General features: G+C 45.7%; 1 protein-coding gene across 5 annotated transcripts in view; it reads right to left on the reverse strand.

Moving 5' to 3' along the window:
• Positions 1 to 24853, reverse strand: part of TRPM8 (transient receptor potential cation channel subfamily M member 8) — a 300849-nt gene that overhangs the window by 46750 nt on the left and 229246 nt on the right. For all 5 annotated transcript variants that reach the window (XR_014168025.1, XM_081909848.1, XM_081909847.1 and 2 more), the window contains exon 2: positions 2525 to 2668. The gene's annotated coding sequence lies outside the window, so the exon portion shown is untranslated. The remainder of the gene's footprint in view (positions 1 to 2524; positions 2669 to 24853) is intronic.

Consider the following 24853-nt stretch of genomic DNA (forward strand, 5'->3'; position numbering starts at 1 on the left):
CCATTCTCCAGCATTTTAACAACAGCACTTACCAATGTACATGAAATGATACCGTTGGGTACCATCACTGTGAAATCACTACGTTTCATAGCAACGCCATGGGGGGGGGGGTCAACCTATTGTAATTATGTACCAATTTGTCCTGTGTGCTCAGTTTCCCTAGCAGAACCCTCTGAGATTTGGCTCACACAAGCATCTTCCAGTTGATGGCACCAGTCCTTTCTACTTGGCTCCAGCACTAAAAATCCATCAAAACATGGCACTACAACTTGACTATCTCCTGTGTGGCAGTCAATTATGCTCTACAATGGATTTCACTCTGAATTACTGCAAAGCGGGGTTCAGATGAGCATTTCCATAGCAACACTAGTGTCGCCTGGAGGATTTGCTACAGAACACTGTTGATGGTGTTGAAGCAGAGAGAAGGGGGGAGGTCTTTTCTGTATGGGTGGGATTCCTAAGGGCCAGTGTCACAGTGGATACATTGATAACATAAGTATATATTAAAGCTGCTAGAACGGTTGAAGAGCTTTACAGTAACTTAGGATGTATACTCACAGCAGGTCTACTTTCTATAACTGAGTCAGGACAGACATACGTCATTTTGATCAGATGTGCAATATTCCCTGCAGTACTGATTCTAGGAGAACTGTATCATCCTGCCTAGGACCCAAATGTTGGGGAGGCCTTTCTTTCTGTCCCATTACCAGGGGAGCTATATTGGCCGGTCACATGGGGACAGGATCGCCTCCGTGATGGCACCCGCTTGGCACCTGCAAGGCAGCACTTACTGTATTGACATTCTGGCACCAGATTAACACTTGTTTGCCCAGGTTGCAAGTTCACTCCTGTAACTGTTTGTGCTTTTATGTTTTTTTATTCTGGATTATTTTACTTGATCTCATTTTTCCTGGCTTGTTGTTTCTGTTTTAAATAATACTGTAACTCACCCTGCAATCATTTCATGAAGAGCAGGCAAAGAAAGCTTATGAATGAATGAATGAATGAATGAATGAACATGGTTCTGCTAGTTTTCAGCAAAGGGCGGTTTAAACAAATAAGCAAACAAAAAAAATCTTGATTAATATTTATTTGGATAAAATCGCAAGGTGTTTGATTATTATTTTTTAATGACACACTGTCTACTTGCAGAAGAAAGAAGAAGAAATCAGGATACGACTCCAAGGCAAGCAGTAGGGATGCCTGCATATATTTGCATGAACCCCATGAGAACTACTGAATTTCAAAATAGGGAGAACTCTTTGCTATAATAAGTATAACCCACACAACAATATCTCACAGCAGTGAACATTTCAGTGATGAAAGCACAGGCACACTATTGACTAACAGAAATAAATATTCACCCTTCATATTTCAACCAACTGAAATCACACCCCCACCCCCAAAAATGGTAACAAATCATTCTAGGTGGGTGTAGAGTCCACCCTTTTATGACCCAGGCCCCACATGTGGCCCAAGTTATATGTTTTTCTTTTTGTCATAAATTTACCTGGTGGTAGCGCTGCTACTGCAACTCACCTTAGGTCAGGCCTTAATCCTGTGTAGAGGGTCCCAATCCAGGAGCTGAATACAAATAATTTTGATGGCCTTCCAAAAAGATTACCAGAATTTCCAAATCTACAGGGCATTTTGAGCTTAGGGCTGCTTAACACATTTGGATTTAAGAAATACATGTAAAATAATGCTTCTATGCTTCTAATGAATTTCCAGCCCCAAGATTTAGATTCAGTTTCAGCAAGTGAGCAAATAGGTCATTTGGAAAATACAAATTCCAAACAGCCAGTTGTCTTTGCCCGCACCTAAATCATAAATAATCCTGAATTCTGACCACAATCAATAGACTTGACACAATGGATTTGCACTCATAGTCAGGAAAGCAAATTATTCCATCATTTTCTTTTTAAAATTACCACGATAATGTAAGTTTCATAGTATGACTATTCTAGATAAAGTGTCCATACATTATTTGTTGGTCTGTCTCTGTCATAATTACTAGCTTCACCACCTGCTTTATTTAATAGCCTTAACACCCAAAAAAGAAAAAGAAACTGTGGACAGTACTTCAGTTAAGCTGGATGTGAAGATGATTCATTATTCATTCAAAGCTCAAAAGGATTTAAATAATTTCACTATCCACATGAATTATTTAAAGACAAATGTATTATAGAGAGCTGGAAAAGTTTTGTGAATGAACAGAGTGGCAACCTGAAGCCTATGCCATAGCTGTTTACAAGGATTTATACAGCTGAGTAGTATCACTATAAAATGCCAGATATACTCTGAAAATAAATATATCTCAGCAGCACTCCCCAGACAGGAGAGTACTATTTTCCCCCTAATATTTGCCAGTATTTAATAACTATAATGTTTTGTTCCTAACTAAAGATAAATGGAAGCACACAACAGGCTAAAAAAGCTTATTAACACAGATATTAAAGGAAATATTCAGCAGTAACTATGGATAACTACTAAGAAGCTGGAGGCAAAGTACAAAATTACATACCTATTTGATAATATTAGAGCACTCTGCAAAAGCTCCTCAACCTTGGAAAAGTAGTGTGTGCAGCAGGAGGATTTTGACAGACTTCCACTATCCAGTGCTCTGCCTGGTCATTTGTGTCATTCCACCTTTTAATAGTGGGAGGAGCTGAATTAAGGGGGGGGGGGAATAAGGAGTTCGCAACAAATCACGTTGCTAATAAGTACTAATGGCAGGAGAATATTTGCAAACAATGTTGATAAGAATGGAAAGTATTTGCTTTTCATACATCTAAAAAGTGGAAATCTGCTATGATATAATATTTGCTGTTTCCAGTAAAATTGCAATCCCCACAAATATAAAATATTCCTTAAGGAAAATTAATAAGCTTGCATGACTGCAAGCTGGCATCTCACCTGCTCAATATTGATCAAGCTGTTAAAAAAATCAGATATGAAAAGGCAGCAACCTGCTACTGACTGGAGAAGCATCTCATTAAAAAAATGTATTGGGGGAGAGACTCTTAATAGGTGATTGACAGTAACTCTACAAAGCTTAATATTAGAATTAACTCTCGAAGTCTTAGGCTCAAGATATTTCGATTAGTTTTGTGGCTTGTTGGTTTTTTGGGATTGTTCATGTGTGTTTCGCTGCTTTGACATTTGGAGTGAAATTTAGAATTTACATAAAGCATGTAGATTTTATATATGCACCATCTCTACTTGTGCTCAGCTGAATATGAGTAAAACACTCAGCAGGAATTTGTTGGCAGTGTGCATTCATTGACACTGTACCTTTTCTGACGCTACACTCCAAAAGATTTACTCCGAGCCAAAGTTCTGCTCAAAGAAAAATCAAGAGCACTGTGGGTAAAATCATGCAAGTAGAATTATACAAATATTAGTTATTTGATCTAAAAATAAGCAAATGTTATTCAACAACATGGAAAATGCACTCTACAGTATTAGTCATTCTTGTTTGTGACTGAACATGGATTCCTATGAACTTCCTTTGACTCCATCAGCAGGCGTCTTTTTTGATGAGATCCATTACCCATTATATAGCCTCTTAAGTAATTAAACCCATTTCAAACATCTTAGGTCATAAATGCACAGAAGCTTGATATTTTTAGGTTAAGTGCTATCTGTTGTTTCAAAATGCTATGCGACTAAGCTCAGCTGTGAAAGTTTTAATAAGTGAAAGTAGCTATTTTTGTAACAGGTCAAAAAAGGTTGCAGCTCCAACGGTTACTTCATTATTGCTATTCTTTTGCAACTATAAAAAGGTAAAGGTACCCTGGGGTTGCGGCGCTCATCTCGTTCTGTAGGCCGAGGGAGACGCCGTTTGTCCGCAGACAGCTTCCAGGTCATGTGGCCAGCATGACTAAGCCGCTTCTGGCGAACCAGAGCAGCGCACGTAAATGCCGTTTACCTTCCCGCTGAAGCAGTACCTATGTATCTACTTGTACTGGCGTGCTTTCAAACTGCTAGGTGAGCAGGAGCAGTGACTGAGCAACAGAAGCTCACCCCGTCGCGGGGATTAGAACCACCGACCTTCTGATCGGCAAGCCCTAGGCTCTGTGCTTTAGACCACAGCGCCACCAACTATACATTAGTACATAATATTTTAATACTGGTTTTACATTTTCTCTAAAAGTTTTAGCTATTGATGCGTAGTCACAGAAACCAACCCTTGTGTTGGTTCCCTAATGCGTCACGTGCACCAAGCAGGGAAGGTGCCGATTTCTGCTATTTTTTTCTTCCCAGTTGCAGACTAAAGCTGGGGCACAAAGGGCTGCAGCAGGTAGCCCTTTGTTAATTATCCTCAGTCCTCATAAAATCATAGAAACGTTGACTTGGAAGATACTCCCAAGGGTATTCCAGCCCCTTGCAATGCAGGAACCGCAGCGAACCTATCTGTCACCTTATCTCATTTCCCATGAAACCTGCTCCCCTGCTGATCCATCTAAACAGGTTTATCATGCTTGAGGACCACAGTATGTAACATGACAGCACCCTGTACCTTCCCTTTTTCTATTTTAATAAATCTAGTCAGAAATCTGAACAGTTTGCTTAAGTTTAGGGTTTTTTAGTAAAGCTGGCAAATAGCTTTTCTGAAGTGATTTAGGGGTGTTTAATTTATTTTGGCATTTGCACGTATCCCAAGGTGATTTATAAACACATGAAGCAGCTTTTTAAAAGGGTTTTTTTTTTAAAGTAGAAAAAAGAAAAGTTTTTTAAAAATACAAAATCAACATTGAAAGCAAAGACCTTTTCATCCAGCTATGAAGCTTGTCAATTGTTTCCCAAAAGTAGGTAGGTGCTGTTTGACCAAAAAAGCAGAAAAAAACAGAGGGGCAAGCAAACAAAAAGCCCTACTCAGAGTTACTGGGACTTAATGAGAAACTCCCTTACAGATAGATCAGTACAGTGGTACCTCGGGTTACGTACGCTTCAGGTTACATACGCTTCAGGTTACAGACTCCGCTAACCCAGAAATAGTGCTTCAGGTTAAGGACTTTGCTTCAGGATGAGAACAGAAATCAGGCTCTGGCGATGCGGCAGCAGCAGGAGGCCCCATTAGCTAAAGTGGTGCTTCAGGTTAAGAACAGTTTCAAGTTAAGTACGGACCTCCAGAATGAATTAAGTACTTAACTCGAGGTACCACTGTATTTATTTTATTTATTTCATAAAATTTAAAACCACAAAGCGATTACAGAAGCAAGATGCCTTTATTTGCCCATGAATGAGGAACTGGAGAGGTCTGTCCTTGGTAATAAACGGGATCAGGATAGGAGAAGGGAGCTAGCTCTTCTTCCAACTCATCGTATTCAAGGTATCCCATCATCTCCTACCAATCGTAGGCTGTTGCTGTTTCATTCTAGATTGGCTTCAAATAAAACTGCTATGATTCATGATTTGATCTTGGGCTAGGGTGTCAGACTGCTGCGCCGTGGAGACCAGGTTAGATGAGGTGGCGCCCTGCTTCTGGCCAAATAAGTGCAGCATCAACATCAAGAAGGTATGTAGAGATGTAAAGACGGGGAAGGTACATTTTACCATACGTGGTGGGAATGCAAGGTCATAAAAAAAATTGGGAAATGATATACAATGAACTGGAAAAAATGTTTAAAATAACCTTTGTTAAAAAACCAGAAGCCTTTCTGCTGGGTATTTTAGGACAAGAATTTCCGAAAGAAAATTGGACATTATTTATGTATGCTACAACAGCAGCAAGAATTTTAATAGCACAGAATTGAAAGACTGGAGAAATACCATTTTTAAAAAATGGCAAGAAAAGCTAATGAACAATGCAGAGTTAGCAAAGTTAACGGATAAACTTTGTGAAGAGGATAATAGTGACTTTGGAAAAGAATGGGAACCTTTTACAACTTACAGTATTTGCAGAAACAAAAAAAAATGGACTCGTTGGCAGGATTTAAATAAACATTTGCAATTTTATTTACAGAGAACAAGAAATATAACAGGTAATTACATAGTATTATGTACAAACAGCAGAATGTAAACCAGAAATGGAAGTTGGGGGAAGTCACAGGAGGGGGATTGGAAAATGATATTGGATATTTGTTATGAGAAAAGAAAATCAATAAAAATTATTTTAAGGGGGGGCGTGGAGAGAAGGCATACAGGGAAGCAGGGATTCCAAAAAGGATTCCATTCCCTTTGACGGGCAACCTATGTGCCCTTTGACCCATGGGGACACTTGGCGCAGGAAACTAGGGATAGGACAGGGACTAGTTTTGACTCAATTGACTGAGGTGCTCTCAAGCTTGGTGTGAAGAACAAGAAACAGAGTGAATCTATTATTATTCATGGCGGCAAGGGTCCTCACGGCCCAGTAAAAGAACAGAGGCGCCATTGGTTATTAAGTGGGAAGTCAGGAGATGGTTTTGGATATTAAGCTGATGTATTCTGTTAGGGTGAGAGAAATAAATATTGTAAAAGGATGAAACACCTCGATAGATTTTTACGGTACAATAGTAAGAACTCTAAATTAGAATTGGATTGATATGATGAATGATTAATATCTCAAAATGCTCAGAAAACTCAAATTATCAGGTCTCAGTGCAACCCTGGGGGTATCCAGTGGAGCCGAGTGGTGGGAGAGACAAACTGAAACACCGCTTCACACATCACATAGTCAAACTGTGGAATTACCGTGTGTGCTGATGGTAACCAATTTAGGCAGCCTTCAAATGGGATTAGATAAATGTCTTCATGTGCTGGTCATGAACTTCCAATGGTCATCTGGCTGTCCACCAGGGAAATAGGATGTGAGACTTGTTACATGCCCTCCAACATTTCTCTGATGAAATAGGGATGGCATTATTATTATTATTATTATTATTATTATTATTATTATTATTATTATTATTTTACTATTTATACCCCTCCCATCTGACTGAGTTGCCCCAACCACTCTGAGCGGCTTCCACACGTATAAAAACTTCCCTTCAGCCAGTTTGGGGGTTGGATAACCCCATACCCTCCAACATCTGATTCTATGAGTCTATTATTTCTCTGATGAAAATAGGAATGTCCTAAGGAAAAGCATGAAATCAGAAGCCAGGATGGCTTCTGTAAATCTAGGACTGTCTCTGGAAAATGGGGCTACTTGTAGGGTCTGTGATTAGGCTTTTGGTCCAAGCCAGTAGAGCTCTTCTCATTAGATTTAATTTTTACTTAGTTTTTTTCTGTTACGTAATGTGAAGAAAACAATGTAGTTTATTTGTTGTCATTGTTAAATATAAAAAGTGGCCATGGCTCAGACTAATGGTGCGTCTAGTTCACATCCTGTTTCCCACATTGACCCACCAATGCCTACAGGAAGCCTATGAGCAAGACAGGACGGCAGTCATAACATCTCAGGTTGTCCTTGCTGCTGCTCAGCAACTTCTCCTCAGTAGCATATTGCCTCTGAACCTGGAACCTCTATGTACTCATCAGTCATTATTAGTAGACATTAATGATGTTGCCTTCAATGGACTTCAACAACCCTGGTGAGGCTGCCTTATCAGGTGCAGCTCAGGAGCTCCTAATTACCATAACCATTGTGTGCCTGTTCCAAATACATATCGCAACATGCTGCTGTTCATACAGTAGGCTTGGTGTTCTCTATAGTGCATAAAGAAAGAGAATTGTGGGTGAGGAATATGCCTTGACTCATTTCTCATGGACAGATAATTTCCTGGTGAAGCTTGGGTGATTGAAGACTGATGTTTCTGCAGGCTACGGTGCTGCACATCCCGTTTCACCGCCTAACGTAAAATAGGAAAATACTGTCCCCCACCCCAAGCTTCCCTTACATGAGTTGTGTGGCCGCACCCACAAAGTGGCAGCCACAATGGCATCGACGACAAGAACTCACAGAGTGCACAAGATCTTGCAAGAAACCTCCACCACTGTTGGCTCTGATTTTCCGCTGGTGGGCTTCAACTGCCGGAGGCAGCTGAGTCGACTCACCTCTTATTTGTTTGTTTGTTTGTTTGTTTACAGTAATTATTAAATTTCTATGCCACCCTTCACCTGAGGATCACAGGGCAGTTTACAATATAAAAACACACAAAAATATAACATGCACATCATGGCTCTGCTGCGGGCTTTTCGTATGAAGAATGCCCTCAGCTATGATATTGAGTGGTAGGAAAAGACACAACACAATTCTGAATTGTAGTAATCTTGTTTCCGAGATCAGAGACGTAGTACCTCAGCAGTGTTGGTGCTAACCTTGAAAGCCCTAAATGGCCTCAGCCCAGTATACCTGAAAGAGCGTCTCCACCCCCATCGTTCAGCCCGGACACTGAGGTCCAACGCCGAGGGCCTTCTGGCGGTTCCCTCATTGCGAGAAGCAAAGCTACAGGGAACCAGGCAGAGGGCCTTCTCGGTAGTGGCGCCCGCCCTGTGGAACGCACTCCCATCAGATGTCAAGGAAATAAACAACTATCTGACTTTTAGAAGACAACTGAAGGCAGCCCTGTTTAGGGAAGTTTTTAATGACTGATGTTTTAATGTATTTTTAATCTTTTGTCGGAAGCTGCCCAGAGTGATTAGGGAAACCCAGCCAGATGGGTGGGATATAAATAATGAATTATTATTATTATTATTATTATTATTATTATTATTATTATTCAACAACAACCTTCTCTGGATTCAGTGGTGAACATCTCAGTTCAAAACAGAGGCAAAAGGTTTTAAAGGAAAACTCAGTGAGAAAAACCTAGATTAAGGGTTAAGAAAGTTGACTATATTAAAATATTCCAAATGGTGTCATTTATTCATTTCATATACTGGGATTTCTCGGGGGGGGGAGGGGGTTGGAACCAAGAAAAAATTCACTGACATCAAAAATAAGGAAGAACTTTCTAACAGTAGAAGCAGAAATTCACCACCAAAACGAGTTGACTATTATATGAAACTACTGAATGTCCTTCCTTGGGAATTTTCAAGACAAGTTTGGAAGTTTAGCAAGGTGGTGTGTCTCAGGAATGCTTCAGGTACAAGATATTTTGTCTCAGATCAGGAAGTGGTACGTGTATGTACATGTTCCACTGGGTCACAACATTGATGAGACACGATTTGAGAAGAATGCTTCTCAACTTTCAATGTGGATTTATGGTAAACAAATAATCCCACATTGCCTACCAACCCTCTTTTTTTAGCATGCCATTTCATATTGATTTTCTAAATTGGCTCTCCATTATCACACATTAAAAATGAGTCCAATCACCTTTGGAAAAGTGCTTGTGCTACAACACAGCAATGCAGGAACATAAGGCCAGCAATTTTCCATCACTTGAAAGGTGATTAGAAACCTAAAAATAAGTTTTTGACCTTTGAGGTCAAATACAAATGACTGTAAAATATTCAATAAGCCTTTCTCCACCCTGCTGTCTGCCTTCCTTTGCTACTTTAATCACGTAGCACCATTCTCCCAAGCCATCAATAACTTTCTCAGTTCTTTATAGAATCATAGAAATGTAGAGCTGGAAGGGACCCCAAGGGTCATCTAGTCTAACCCCCAGCAATGCAGAAATCTCAGCTAAAGCGTTCCTGACAGATGGCCATCTAACCTCTGCTTAAAAACCTCCAAGGAAGGAGAATCCACCATGCTCCAAGGAAGTCTGTTCCACTGTTGAACAGTTATTACTGTCAGACAATTCTTGCGAATGTTTAGTTGGAATCTCCTTGAAGCCATTGGTTCTGGTCCTACTCTCCAGAGCAGGAGAAAACAAGCTTGGTCCATCCTAAATGGGACAGCCCTTTAGATATCAGAGGATGGCTATGGTGGCGCTGTGGGTTAAACCACTGAGCCTAGGACTTGCCAATCAGAAGGTTGGCGGTTCGAATCCCCGCGACGGGGTGAGCTCCCGTTGCTCGGTCCCTGCTCCTGCCAACCTAGCAGTTCGAAAGCATGTCAAAGTGCAAGTAGATAAATAGGTACCGCTCTGGCAGGAAGGTAAACGGTGTTTCCGTGCGCTGCTCTGGTTCGCCAGAAGCGGCTTAGTCATGCTGGTCACATGACCCGGAAGCTGTACGCCGGCTCCCACGGCCAATAAAGCGAGATGAGCGCTGCAACCCCAGAGTCGGTCACGACTGGACCTAATGGTCAAGGGTCCCTTTACCTTTACCTATCCTATCTCCTCTCATACACCTCTTCTCCAGGTTAAACATACTCAGCTCCCTCAAAGATAAGGCTTGGCTTCCAGGCCCTTGATCATCCTGGTTGCCCTCCTCAGCACACATTCTGCTTGTCATTATCATTCTAAAAAATTGGCTCCCGGAACTGGACACAGTATTCCAGGTGTGGTCTGACCAAGGCAAAATAGAGTGGTGTGATTCCTTCCCTTGATTTGGACACTATATTTCTGTTGATGCAGCCTAAAATAGTGCAAGTTGTTTTGTTTTGTTTTGTTTTGTTTTTGCTGCTACATCACACTGCTGACTCATGTTAAGCTTGTGGTCTGCTAAGACCCCCCAGATCCTTTTCACATGTACCACATGCACACCAGGTGTTCCCCCATCTTATATTTGTTCATTTGGTTCTTCCTGCCTAAGTGTAGAACCTGTTCCTATTGTCCCTATTGAAATTCATTTTGTTATTTTGGACCCAGTTCTCCAATCTGCTAAGGTCATTTTGAATCCATATTCTGTCTTCTGCAGCATTGGCGTCTGCCCCGCCCCCTTGTTGTCACCTGAAAATTTGATTAGCATTCCTTCAATTCCTTCATTCATGTTGTTTATAAAGATGTTGAACATCAACGGGTCCAGGACAGAAGCCCCTGGCACCCCACTTGTCACTTTTTTCCAGGGTGATGAGGAACTGTTATTGAGCGCTCTTTGGGTTTGATCAGGAAGGAATTTAGAAGGGTATTGTCACGGCCACCCAGGATGGGTCCCAGCTCACAAGAGACCTCACTCCGTTGCAGTTTATTTACAGGAAAAGTTTATTGAAGATTTCTGCTTCTCATACAGTTCAGCATTGTGGCCGTACGTCTGTCACGTTAGACCGCTGAAGTCCCCTCTGACTCCTCCCCTCTTCCACACCAACTTAATAGCCTGGCTCTAGACCACCTCTTCCTCTCCTTTCTTTTCCGCAGGGTCTTCCTGCCCCCCTGGGTTCCCTCTCTCCGTGACTCGCCTGAGGCTGAATCCTCTGCCGCCTCTTCCCCCCTCCTTCTGGCTTTGGGGCCGGGCTCCTCCCCTGAGCTCTCTCCACTTCCGCGCGCCTCTACGTTTGAACTTGGCGCGCGTACGTTGCTCCTGACCTTTCTTTCGACCGCTACACCACCCTTTGTTCTGCTCTCCACCCTTTCCGGCTGAACACCTTGCTCCAACCCCCTTTCTCTGTTCTCTCCTAATCCTGCTCCCTCCGAGAGGCTGACGACTCCACCCCCTTTTCTCCGTTCCAGCTGAGACGCCTCTTGCTGCGTCTGTCTTCCACTGGGCTCCTCTCCGCTTCTCCCTTCTCCTCCCTTTTGCTTGATTAAGGTAACCCCCTTTTGAGAATCCTCTGACTCGCTGCTCAGACTCGTGGATTCCCTTAGAATTCCGTCATCTTCTTCCTCATCCTTCTGCCCCTCCTCCCACTCGCTCTCCGTCTCCTCTGTCATCTCCTCCTCTCTCCCAGAAACCCTGACATCCATCCCCCCCTCGAAGCCCCCCCTTCCCCCCTCCCGCTCGCCGGGTGCAGGTTGAGGAAAACGTGGTTCTTCCGGGGTCGGTTCAGGATACAGGTTGTCCACTTCAACGTTCTCCTCTGGCAGCTCCGTATATGTGTGTTCGAACTCGGGTTCCCCACCCAAAGACATCACAGTCTCTTCCTCCATCACTGTTTCTCCTGGCGCTGCCTGCCAAGGACCTACCATCCATCTCTGACTCCATGCCTCCCTTGGCTGATCCACCCACCAACAAGGGCCTGTCTCCTCCCCCCCCAGTCTCGGATCCCTGGTCGGGCTTGTTTCGGGCGTATGGCCCTCGGGCGAGGAGAAACCCTCGAACGTGCTGTCCGACAAAGTGGGCGTGAAAAGCCAATCATCAAAATACTCCTCGGGCATGGGCTTGTGCGGAAAAAGTGCATGGAACTCCTCCTTCAACAGGGGTTCGTCCAACGCGTAACCCGGCACCCAGCTATTGGCAGAGGCCGGAGTGCCTTCCCTGGCGAGAAAATATTCAACTCCCTCCTCCCCCCATCTCGAGTCCAGTATCTCTGTGACCTCGTTAAGAGGTTCTGGTCTTGGCGATTCCCCCCTCTCAGGCGCCCTCCTACGTGGCTCTGGGGGTGCTCCTGACTCTTGAAACCTGTGTGGGGTTTTGTAGGGAGTGAGCACCGACCTATGAAAGACCGGGTGCACCCTGGAACCCTCCGGAAGGGCTAGACGAAAAGCCACCGGATTGATCTTAGCCTCAACTTGATATGGCCCTAGCTGCCTGTGTCCTAACTTCTTCTTGGCCAATGACCTGGCCGGCATCGCGTGGGCTGCTAACCACACCCAGTCCCCAACCTGGATGTCCTCTCCCGCCCTCCTGTGCTTATCGGCCTGCACCTTATACGCCTGTTTTGCCAGCTCCAAATGTCTCCGCAGCTCCTCGTGCACCTCTTGCAACTCCGCTGCAAACTGGTCGGCATCTTGAGGCCCCCCCCCTCCTGGTGCCGCAAATCTCGGGAAGGTCCTGGGATGACGGCCATTGTTCGCGAAGAAAGGCGTCACCCCGGTGGATGCGTGTTTCGTGTTGTTGTAGGCGAATTCAGCCATCGGCAGATAGTCCACCCACGCCGCAGGTCGCTGGTTGGCGTAGCACCGCAGGTACTGCTGCATGATCGCGTTGACCCTCTCCGCTTGACCGTTGGTTTGTGGATGCCTCGCCGATGTCAGGTTGATTTTGACGTGCAAGATGCCCAGAAGCTTTCGCCAGAAAGTGGAAACAAACTGGCGCCCCCTGTCGGACAAGACGGACTGCGGAAGTCCATGCACTCTGAAGACGTGATCGATGAAGAGCTTTGCGGTCTGTTCTGCCGTCGCCACCTTGGCACAAGGGATGAAGTGCGCCATCTTGGTGAACAAGTCCACCACCACTAACACCGCCGTCTTACCTCTGGAGCTGGGCAGGTCTGTAACAAAGTCCAACGCTACCCTCTCCCACGGTTGCTGCGGTGTCTCCAGCAGTTCTAGCAATCCCGCCTGCTTCTGGTGCACTGGTTTGGACCTCTGGCAGATATCACACCTGGCGACGTAGTCCGCCACCTCTCCTCTCATCTGGGGCCACCAAAAGTCTCTAGCCACCAACTCCATCGTCTTCTCTTTGCCGAAATGGCCTGCACTAGGGGCGTCATGCAATTGTTGCAGAACCTTGGCTCGAAGCTCATCGGTGGGCACGTAAAGGGCACCCTTACGAGTCAAAAGTCCATCTTGCAATTGAAACTCATCGTTGTCTCGCGACCCTCCGCGTAGCTCCTCCATCTTAGACTGTGCAAACTGATCCCTTTGCAACGCGCGTCGCACCGCGTCCAGGTCGACTGCGATGGTAGCGCACGTCCACGCCTGCGGTGCGAAAATGTGCTTTGCTGCGATTGGAGCTGCTTCCTCCAAGTATTGCGGCTTTCGGGATAGCGCGTCTGCAATAACATTGGAGTCTCCTGGGATGTATTCTATTTTGAAGTCGAAGTCCGCGAAGAACTCCGCCCAGCGCATGTGTCGCTGGGTCTGCAACTTAGCCGTCCGCCAATACTCTAAGTTCTTGTGATCCGTGCGGACCTGCACCGTGTGCTTGGCTCCTATCAAGAAGTGTCGCCACGCTTTGAAAGCTGCATGAATGGCCAACAACTCCCTGTCCCATATGGTATAATTGCGCTCCGTCTTGCTGAGCTTCCGGGAGTAGAACGCACCCGGTCTCCAGTTGCCTTGTGAATCCTCTTGCAAAAGAACGGCCCCAACCGCTCTGTCTGACGCATCGGTCTCTACCCGCATGGGTCTGCCGGGATTCACGTGGAGCAGCTGCTCTTCGGAGGCGAAAAGACCCTTAAGCGTCCGGAAGGACCGCTCCGCTTGTTCGGTCCAGACGAACTTCTTCTTCTTGGAACTGAGGGTGTCAGTGATAGCCGCCGTCGCGTTCGCAAAGCCTTTAATAAACTTGCGGTAAAAATTGGCAAAGCCGATGAACCTCTGGACCTCTTTCCGATTTCGAGGGCTTTTCCAGTCCAACAGCGCTTGAACCTTAGCCCTGTCCATGGCCAGTCCCTCGTCGGACAACTTGTAGCCAAGGAAATCAACCTCTCTGACATCAAACTGGCATTTTTCCAACTTGGCGTACAGCCTGTGTTCCTTCAGCCTCTGCAGGACCTCCCTCACGTCCTTATCGTGATCCTCCGGCGATTCCGAGAAAATCAGGATATCGTCGAGAAAGCAGACACACTTTTTGTAGAGGAGACCTGCTAGCACGTGGTGCATAAATGCTTGAAAAACGTGGCTGCCATTTTGGAGGCCGAAAGGCATGACTCTGTATTCGTATGTGCCCAGAGGGGTGAACATGGCGGTCTTCCACTCATCTCCTTTCCGTATGCGGATGAGATTGTAAGCTCCACGTAGGTCCAGCTTGGTGAAAATCTTGCCCCTCCTGACGGTCGCTAAAAGGTCGTCAATCTTGGGCATGGGGAAAGCTTTGGGCTTAGTCAAGCTGTTTATGAACCTGTAATCCACTATAAGCCTTTTTTGGGGCGTGTCTTTCTTCTTCACAAAGAAAACAGGGCTGCCTCCCGCTGCTTTAGATTCCTGGATGAAACCGCGCTTGAGGTTATGGTCTATGAACTCCCGAAGCTCTTGCATTTCGTCCTCCGACATGGAGTACAGCTTGGCAGCAGGCAGTTGCGCCCCTGGCACTAAATCAATCGCGCAGTCGTAAGGTCTGTGAGGCGGCAACTTGTCAGCTTCCTTCTCACAGAAAACCTCCAAGAAGTCCTGGTACTTGTGAGGCACTGTTTGCACCATACCCAGATGCAACTGCTGCTCGGCTTCTCCTCCCTGATCGGTCTGAAAGCAATGCTGAGCACAATACGATGAACAAAAGGTGATCTGCCGCTGATACCACGCAACCGCGGGACTGTGCCTCTCCAGCCAACTCATGCCTAACACGATGGGCGTGTCCGATAAGTGGGTGACATTGAAACTAATAAGTTCTCGATGGTTGCCAATCTGCATCAGCATGGGAGGGGTTTGCTGCACCACTTGCCCCCCCAGCAACTTCCTGCCGTCTACCGTGACCACGTTCAGAGGCGTCGTTGCAGGCAGGAGCGCCATGTTGTGCTGCTTAACGAACTGCAGTCCCACGAAGTCGGCGTTGCTTCCCGAATCGATCGTTATTGGAACCTCGAGGAGTCTCCCATCAGGCAGCTGGAGTGTTGCTGTGAGCAGAACTGCCGGTTTGGGAGGCAAAGGGTCCACGCTCTGCGGCGATGCTGGGGGCTTGTCTACAGATCCGCCTGGCTGAGCCCCAGGAGCTCTGCTTCCAGCCAGGCACTGTCGTTTCCCTGAAGTCGCTCCCCTGGTTGCACCTCTGCTGTCACAGTTGCCAGTGCCGCAGTGTGCTTCTGGAGCCTCTGGGGGCACTCTTTCGCCATATGGTGCGCACAATCACAGATGTAACACTTCCTGGTTCCTCTAGGAGGCTTCGCTTTGGCTGCACCAGGGACAGGGCTCTGGGATGGCTTCTGAGCCCTAGCACCACCAATCTCCATTGGCTCCTCGCTGTCCTTCCCCATTGGCGAGGGGTGCGCACGGCTGAAATCCCTGTGCACAAAAGGGAGAGTCCTCGCTTGCGCACGCGCTTGGGGCCCGTCCTCCCCGTGCCACGGACGTCCCTCATGTCGAATTCCAATAGCTAAAGCCCGTTGCACCACGTCTTCTAGGGTCTGGGGTCTGTCCCCCCTAGCGATCTCATCCTTGATGGGGGGGCTCAATCCCTCCCAAAAAAGATCTCTGACCGGTTTACTGTCCTTTGGCCAATCTAAGGCGGTGAGCAATGCAAAAAATTTAGAGTGGTATTGGCGCACAGTCGCTTTCCCCTGCCTCAGCCCGTGCATTTGACGGCGCGCAATGTCCACATCCACAGAGGATTGAAAACAAGAATCCATCGCTTTGATGAACGCAGTTGAATTGCGACGGGCCGGTCCATCTTCGCGCCACAGATTGCGTAGCCAAGCCCTGGCCTCCCCATGCAGGTGCGAAACAATGAACCCCACTTTCTCCTCCTCATCTTTAAAATCGTGACGGAGTAAATGCAGTGCATACACGACGTCCGCTCTGAAATTGGGATAGTCTTGCAAGTTGCCATTAAAATGCGGAACCAGGGCACCCCCCCGCCGTCCAAGCGCAATGCCCTCCGCTCTGGATCCTGGGGCCCCCGCCCTGTCCGCGTGTTCCCACCTTGCCTGCAAATCCTGGCACGTCTTCTCCAAGTCGTCATTCTTCTTCTGCGAAGCAATGACTGCCGATGTGAGAGCGGTAACCTGATCCCGCAGTGCAACCAGCTGCTCCTCAGCGCTCATGGCTGCTCCCGTTCGTGAGCTTCGCAAAAAAATTTTTTTGCTTTCAGAGAGGGGACTTACTGTCACGGCCACCCAGGATGGGTCCCAGCTCACAAGAGACCTCACTCCGTTGCAGTTTATTTACAGGAAAAGTTTATTGAAGATTTCTGCTTCTCATACAGTTCAGCATTGTGGCCGTACGTCTGTCACGTTAGACCGCTGAAGTCCCCTCTGACTCCTCCCCTCTTCCACACCAACTTAATAGCCTGGCTCTAGACCACCTCTTCCTCTCCTTTCTTTTCCGCAGGGTCTTCCTGCCCCCCTGGGTTCCCTCTCTCCGTGACTCGCCTGAGGCTGAATCCTCTGCCGCCTCTTCCCCCCTCCTTCTGGCTTTGGGGCCGGGCTCCTCCCCTGAGCTCTCTCCACTTCCGCGCGCCTCTACGTTTGAACTTGGCGCGCGTACGTTGCTCCTGACCTTTCTTTCGACCGCTACACCACCCTTTGTTCTGCTCTCCACCCTTTCCGGCTGAACACCTTGCTCCAACCCCCTTTCTCTGTTCTCTCCTAATCCTGCTCCCTCCGAGAGGCTGACGACTCCACCCCCTTTTCTCCGTTCCAGCTGAGACGCCTCTTGCTGCGTCTGTCTTCCACTGGGCTCCTCTCCGCTTCTCCCTTCTCCTCCCTTTTGCTTGATTAAGGTAACCCCCTTTTGAGAATCCTCTGACTCGCTGCTCAGACTCGTGGATTCCCTTAGAATTCCGTCATCTTCTTCCTCATCCTTCTGCCCCTCCTCCCACTCGCTCTCCGTCTCCTCTGTCATCTCCTCCTCTCTCCCAGAAACCCTGACAGGTATATTTTAAAGGTCTATCAAATCGTGTCCTCCCTAAAAGAGGGCAGGTGTTGCGGTGAGACCTGGAGACCGACCTCCACTGTTGTGGGAGGGTAAGATTGGTCAGCCACAACACCCGATTTCGTAGGTCCCTCAATGTTGGGTTCAATCTGGCCAATGGGGCGCAGTGCAAACGGATCGAAGGACCTATATATACCCTTGCACATGACCCAGAGCTTCCTCTTTCGGCACGTGCATTCGGAACAAGCTAGCAGCGTGTCCTCTGTGCTTAAGAGAGTGAATTACCTGTGACAGATTGTCTTGGTGATTTCTTGTGTAGCGACTTTTAGTCTCGGATCCAGCTGCAGCTGCAGCTTCAAGCGCTTTGAATTTATGCAGTGTTGGGGCGATTTATGAGTTTCATTGGTGGATTGTTCTGTACAGCCGATCGCTTTTGTATTGTTAGAGAATTCCCTCTCTGTTGGATCGGTGAGTTTCATTGTCCGTTTTGCGTAAAGGCTGGTGGGGAATTTTCCCAGGGCTGCAAAGCCCCACCCCCCTTGGCCCAGTTGCCATTTTAGCCCCAGCTAGTTTGGCAGGAGCGCCATTTTGTTTTGGCGGGAGCACCATTTTGATTGCCTGAGTGCTCTTTATTATTGTGTCTTTGTTTAGTACTCCCCCTGTTTGGTAAAGAAGGGATCAAGATGCCTCTTAAGAGGAATCCTAGTCCTGCTCTCCCTTCAAAAAGGGTGATTAGAGGCCCGTCTCAGTCACTGCATTCAGCGCAAGCGCCAGCAGTTCCTCAGCTTACGCTGGATCGCTTGGGTGAAATCATGGCTGATATTGGTTCAGACCCTGCAGCCATGACAAGGTTTAATATGGAGCTTGAGTCATTGGCTCAGCAGTTTGGGAGGCAGCCTAATTCTCAGCCTGGCCCCTCCACGTCTTCCACTGTTTTTGAGGTCCATGGTCCTTCAGATGTGAGCGAAGGGAGGCTTATGATCCTTCTGGGGCCTTGCTCTCCCAGTTTTAGCCTTCCAGGATCCCAGTGCCAGCTATCCATAGGGGTTGTCCTAGGAGTATGGATGCCATGGTTTGGCAGGCCTTCTGGCCCAGTCAGCCTTGTTCGCAGTCGGCACCCCCGGGGTCTGGGAATTCAGGGCCTCAAGTTACACAGCATGGGGGGGGGACTTCTTTCCAGCCAAGCTCCTCACATGTTTTTAGTTCTGTGCAGGTTCGGTCGGCCCCTTCAAAGGAGGCGCTCAGCATCCAGTCTTCGGGAGGAGAATTTCCCGGTGCCGAGGGTCCCTTCATCTGGTGGCAAGCGGCAGAGGAGCCGTCGCTCCAAATACAGGGCCAAGAGGTGCAGAGAGGCCTTCCATGCACACAAGTGTTATAGTTTGGATCATGAACCCAAGGAGTTGTCCAAGCACACATCAACGAGAGGTTTAGAATCTTTTCCTGGAGTTATGAAGTGCGTTTGTTATAAATACATGTTTACCCTTAACCTTATGCCTATATGTTCTCACACCAAATGAATAAATAAAGCTTGCTTTATTATATGAAGTAGAAGTGACAGAATACAGTCAAACCTCGGTTCTTGAAAGGCTCTGTTTTCGAACATTTCAACTCCCGAACACCGAAAACCCGGAAGTAAATGCTCCGATTTCCAAAAGTTTTTTGGAACCTGAATGTCCAACGCAGCTTCTGTTTGAGTGCAAGAAGCTCTTCCAACCAATTGGAAGCCGCGCCTTGGTTTTCGAACATTTCGGAAGTCAAACAGCCTTCCAGAATGGATTACGTTTGACAATTGAGGTTTCACTGTATATCAAAATGCTGCTTCAGACAGCAAAATTACAATTTAAGAGGCAGCATCTCACATAATACATACACATGTTGATCAAAAGAATAACAGAAATACCTATTTTCAAAAAAGCTTGTAGAAAAGTGAGTATGGCAACTTTGCCACAGAAACCTGCACTAAATAGCAAGGCAGAAATGGTTAGGGAAGAATATACCAGTCCTTCAGTTTCATGTATGTTGGTCCTTGAGAGCACTGGGCAAGTTCTATTGGAGCTAGCAGAGCCAACTGACTACTCAAATATCTGAGGTTTTAATAATACTCTTAGCTAACACCTTCTAGTAGGGAAGGGGGCGGGGGCTTGAGATGAGCAATTCCTGTCTTTCTCCCAGAGTTCCTACCCATTTTAAAGAAAGTCATCCTAGTGGACTGTGACTGAATTATCTGCTCTCTGTCTCACCATTCTCTGGATGCCCCTCATTCAGGAATTTGAATAGATTATACTTGGCAACTAAATTTGCTTGTGTTAACCTTTACAAGGACCTTTGAGGTATTTCTTGAATGCCTTCAGGACACATTTTGAGATGAGGATGGTATCAGGTTTGCACCAAGGTCAAACAAGGTTCATGATGGAGAATCTCATGTCACATTTAAATTATGTCAACCTTTATGCAGTGGTTCCGCTCCTTCCTCCTGGGCCGTGTCCAGAAAGTGGTGTTGGGGGGTGAGTGTTCAGACCCCTGGGGTCTCACTTGTGGGGTGCCTCAGGGTTCTGTCCTCTCCCCACGGGGAGAGATCACCAGGGGTTTGGACTGGGTGTTCATCGGTATGTGGATGATACCCAGCTCTTCCTCTCTTTCAAATCACAACCGGTGAAGGTGGTGAAGGTCTTGTGTGAGTGCCTGGAAGCGGTTGGAGGATGGATGGTGGCTAAGAGATTGAGGTTGAATCCTGCTTCAGTGGTCTTCCTTTTTCATAGAATTGTAGAGTTAGAAGGGATCATGAGGGTCACCGAGTCCAATCCCCTGCAGGGCAGCAATCAGGTAAATTTCAGGGCCCCTGGGGTGGGGCGGTGTAATAGGCAAAGGCAGGCACAACTTTCAAGCCAAGTAGGCTCTGCCTGACATGGGTGTTCACTTTTCCAAGTAACCCTATTCAATTTATTTCAACATCCCTAAAAGCTATATTGCTACATTTGCAATTACACCCCTCAATTAAGCTTCCATAATGTGGGCACGAAAGTGGCAGGTTTAGGTCTGACCTAGATATCACTTTGGGCTGCTTCTTGCACTGAAGGAGTCCAGGTGACACCTCCATTTGTGCAAAACAAGACCTAGTGGACAGTACAGAAGGCGGTGATCGCTCAAAGATTAAGGGATATTGCCAGACAGGAGGACATAGCCCGTGTGAAACCTGGGTTGTTTCTGGGGGAGCAGTTGTATCGGGCTGCTCCAGCTCGCTACCTGGCGGATATCCACCACGTGGAATACCGCAGACTATTTACTGCGGCTAGGCTGAATGTTCTTGACTCGGCGGTTCTGAAGGGAAGATATGGAGGAGTCCCATATGACCAGAGATTATGCCACTGTGCATTGGTTGAGGTAGAATCCACAGAGCACATTTTACTGAGCTGTCCCTTCTACAACGATTTAAGACAGTATCTTATAACTCCATACTTACCCCAGCTCAGTTCCCAACAAAGAGGAAAGCAGACAGCATATCTGCTAAATAAGTCTTCTGGGAAAACAACTTTGTCAGTGGCTAAATTCCTTTTCCTGGCACTCAAGTGTCGGAAACGTATAACTGAATGCTTTGATGTGGGTTATCTGTGAGAGGTCCAGTACTGTGGCCCTATCTTATTTATGTACCCCTATGATGTTTTAGTTTATAATTCTGTATTGTGTAATGTTTTATTTCTGACTATCGCTCGAATAAAGGAAGTTGAAGTTGACCTAGTGGACATCAACCTTTGTGATGGCCAATCCTCTCCAGTATTACCCAAATCAGAGAAGTGTGCAAAAGGATGACAAATCCTTGGGTATTCAACATCTGTGACAAAAGTTGAAGATTTAATCTCCGACAAATGAGCGAACAATTTAAACTATCATGGAGAATATAAAGATGCTACAGCCCACCTTCTGTCATCCAGAATGCTGCTAGGAGTCACCATCCAAGTGCAAGGAAATGCTGCCACCAGCTGGTCAGATGGATGTCAGCAACCTACTTTTCATCTTTACCTGGAACAACCAGATGATATACAAACACAGATGTTTCAACTTAAAAACTGTACTGAAATCACGAGGGCCTATGTATCCAAACACACGATGGGTGTTTACAACCAGCAAGTGTTCTTAAACATTCAAAGATCGGGGAAAGCAAAATGGCAGATCTTTTTCAGGGGTTTAAACAGGAGTCATATTTTTAAAACTTAACTTCCCATTCCATTTGTATCTACAATGCATACCCTCCAAAATTTATCTGATTAATATACGGACGTCCCATTCCATAATGATATTTTTACTATTTATACCCCACACATCTTACTGGGTTGCCCCAGCCACTCTGGGCAGCTTCCAACATATATAAAAATATAATAAAACATTAAACATTTTAAAAAATCTTCTCTGTACAGAATTGCCTTCAGACAGCTTGGGCACTGAATAACTCCATACCTTCCAACATTTCTCTAATGAAAATAGGGACGTCCTAAGGAAAAGCAGGACATTCCGGGATCAAATCAGAAACCAGGACAGTTTCTCTAAATCACGGATGTCCCTGGAAAATAGGGACACTTGGAGGGTCTGTACAATGCCATCATTTTATTAATAGAAAGAACATGATAAAGGAGACTACCTACTCAGAGGTCTGGGATCCTTTCAGCTTTTAGTGAAATATACTAGCTAAAGAATATACTTTGAAACTAATTTAAAGAATATTTCATGCATCCATGTTATCCTTATAGAAATAATGCTGGCACACAACCGACATACGTCTCTGCTTGTGGAGGAACTTTTGGGTCCCAAATGGAGGAAGAAGTACAGACTCAGTGTTTTGGTGCCAGATTATCTTTTGCAGCATGCATAAATGAAATGAAGGTGATTAACCAGGGAAGCTTCAGTATATGCTTCTCTTGTGGATCAAATCCAACCACAGTGGGAAATGACTGGCAGAATCCGAGACCAGGGAGAAGAGCTGGTGGAAGAAGATTGGAAGAAATTTAAAGACTATTTGCAGAAACACTGTAAAATTAATGAAATTTAAAATGATGTTGGATTGAAATGAAACGGTTTTAGTAACAAGGTCAAAAAGAGTATGTAAAATTGGATTGATAATTAGATGAAAATACGAAGTTATAATTTGTTAAGATTTAGAGGTAGGATAAAAACAAAGAGGGAAAGGATTTGCTGAACTAACCATTTGAACTGGAATACAGAAAAGGGAGGTGTGAGGAAGTCAGGGAAATAAGTAAATGAAATATAAGGTATGGAAAGATGAATTTGTTTTTAACTGTCCTTTTTATTTTTCATGTATTTTGTATTTTTCCTTGGATTTCTGAGGTTTTTTTGTTTTTGTTCTTTATATTTTCTTTTTTCTTATTCTGTAATATTTTGTATATTGTCTTTTATTGTAAAACTTCAATAAATATCATTAAAAAAACACAAAACAAATCCAACCACAGTGGACAGTTCAAGAATTTCCATTCCTAAGTTGACGTTTCAGGGTTTTGCCAACTCAGGAAAGGTTTTTCTCCCATGCTTGCTCATACCAGACAAAATTGCCATTACTGGGCTATGAAAAGATCCTAGGTATCCACAAGGAAGCAAAGGCTGCAGAGGCAACATGCTTTGCATGCAGAAGGTTTCAGGTTCAGCCCCCAGCCAGCATCTCCAGGTAGAGCCAGGAATGCCCCCGTCTGAAATCCAGAAGAGATCCTGCTACTCAGCGTGCACAATACTGAGTTTGATGAACCAATGATCTGACTCTGTGGAAGGCAAACTCCTGTGATGTTCCTAGGAGGGTGTGGGGCATTTCAATTATGAAGTTCAGTCACCCAGGAAAATGCATTTAAACTGTAATCCTAGACTTGTTTACCTGGGAGTTGGCATTTGAGTACAATTGCATAGAATTGCATTGTTAATGTTCCTGAGGCCTGGTTGACAGGAATAGGCCGGCCAAGTACAAATGCATCTATTTATACTGCTGAGCCACGTGAGTTTCAAAAATGGTGTAGTGAGTCTTAGTTTTATTGTTACCTTTACAGTTAACAGGTTGCTAGCTTAACCTCACAAAACTGGGAGCAAGCCCCACTTAGTTCAATAAGGCTTACATCTGAGTAGACATGGTTAAAAGCAGCAATCTCATTTATTTTGCTATTCTCTTACTGTGCTTTTCCATCTTATTGCCTGATAGGCGATTACTGTACTTGTTATTGCACATGGAATGGAATGAATACAATGTGCTGTTGTTACAGAAACAATCAGTCTATTGTGCTGTACATTCTCATTACCAGCCTGGTCTTGCAAAATATTTAAATAAAAACAATGTTGCTTGTAGGTGTGTTGAGGGGGGGGGGTGATATTCTACACAGCAGTGGCGTAGCGTGGGGGGTGCAGGGGGGCCGGCCGCACCGGGCGCAACATCTGGGGGTTAGGGTTAGGGGGCGCAAATCCATGGGTTAGGGGGTGCAAATTGCTTGCCTTGCCCCGGGTGCTAAAAACCCACGCTACGCCACTGCTACACAGCAAAAAGCTTACCTTTTACCTTTTACCTTTACATTTACCTTTACATTTACAGAAAATTTCAATACCAAAAAAATCCTTAAAATATTATTGCTTTCTCGTAAGATTAAAAACTCCAAACTCAGAATATCTTTTACTGTGTTTCAGTAAATTCACACTGGTAGCTTGAGCTCTGGTGGGGAGAAAGAAAGAAGGAAGCATTTCAGAGATGTTTACATTCTTACAGCACAAGCCTGAGAAGGTTTACTAAAAATAAATCCCACTATGCTCAGGGGGCTTACTTCGATGTAAGTCTACATAGGATTTTATCCAAGTTTGTTCATTTAAATGTCTTCCAAGCACCTGATCTGAATTGTAATTCTCTCTCCAGAGTCAGATGACAGAAATGAGAGATAGAGGTGGATGTCATCCACATATAAATTACATCCCCACCCAAAATTCTGGATGCCATCACATTGATACACTATTAAACATTGACAGGGTAATACACAGACCCTCCAAGTGCTACAATTTGGCTGGGACAATCACAGAAAAACATGAGCTGTCACGGATTTGTACCTTTGTCCCCAAAGTCCCGAATTGCATTTCACTCTATACTTTACTCTCTCTATGACCACTTTTTTTTATCTCTATGGACTCCACAGGCTTAGGAAGGAATCCCATCCTACTCAGCAATGAGGCTTACTTCCCAGTGGCGTAGCGTGAGTTGTCAGCACCCGGGGCAAGGCAAGTAATTTGCGCACCCTAACCCTAACCCCCAGATGTTGCGCCGGTGCGGCCGGCCCCCCCTGCACCCCCCACGCTACGCCACTGTTACTTCCAAGTAAGTGTGCAGGGCTTCTGTGGGGGGGGGGGGCAAGTGGGAAGCAGTGTTGTTGTTATTGTGCATGTGGCGAGGGGGGACAAGAAATGTCCCGATTTCTTCTTGGAAAATGTTCGAGAATATG

This window comes from Podarcis melisellensis, assembly GCF_964234715.1.
Source record: "Podarcis melisellensis genome assembly, chromosome: 1".
Lineage (NCBI taxonomy): Eukaryota > Metazoa > Chordata > Lepidosauria > Squamata > Lacertidae > Podarcis > Podarcis melisellensis.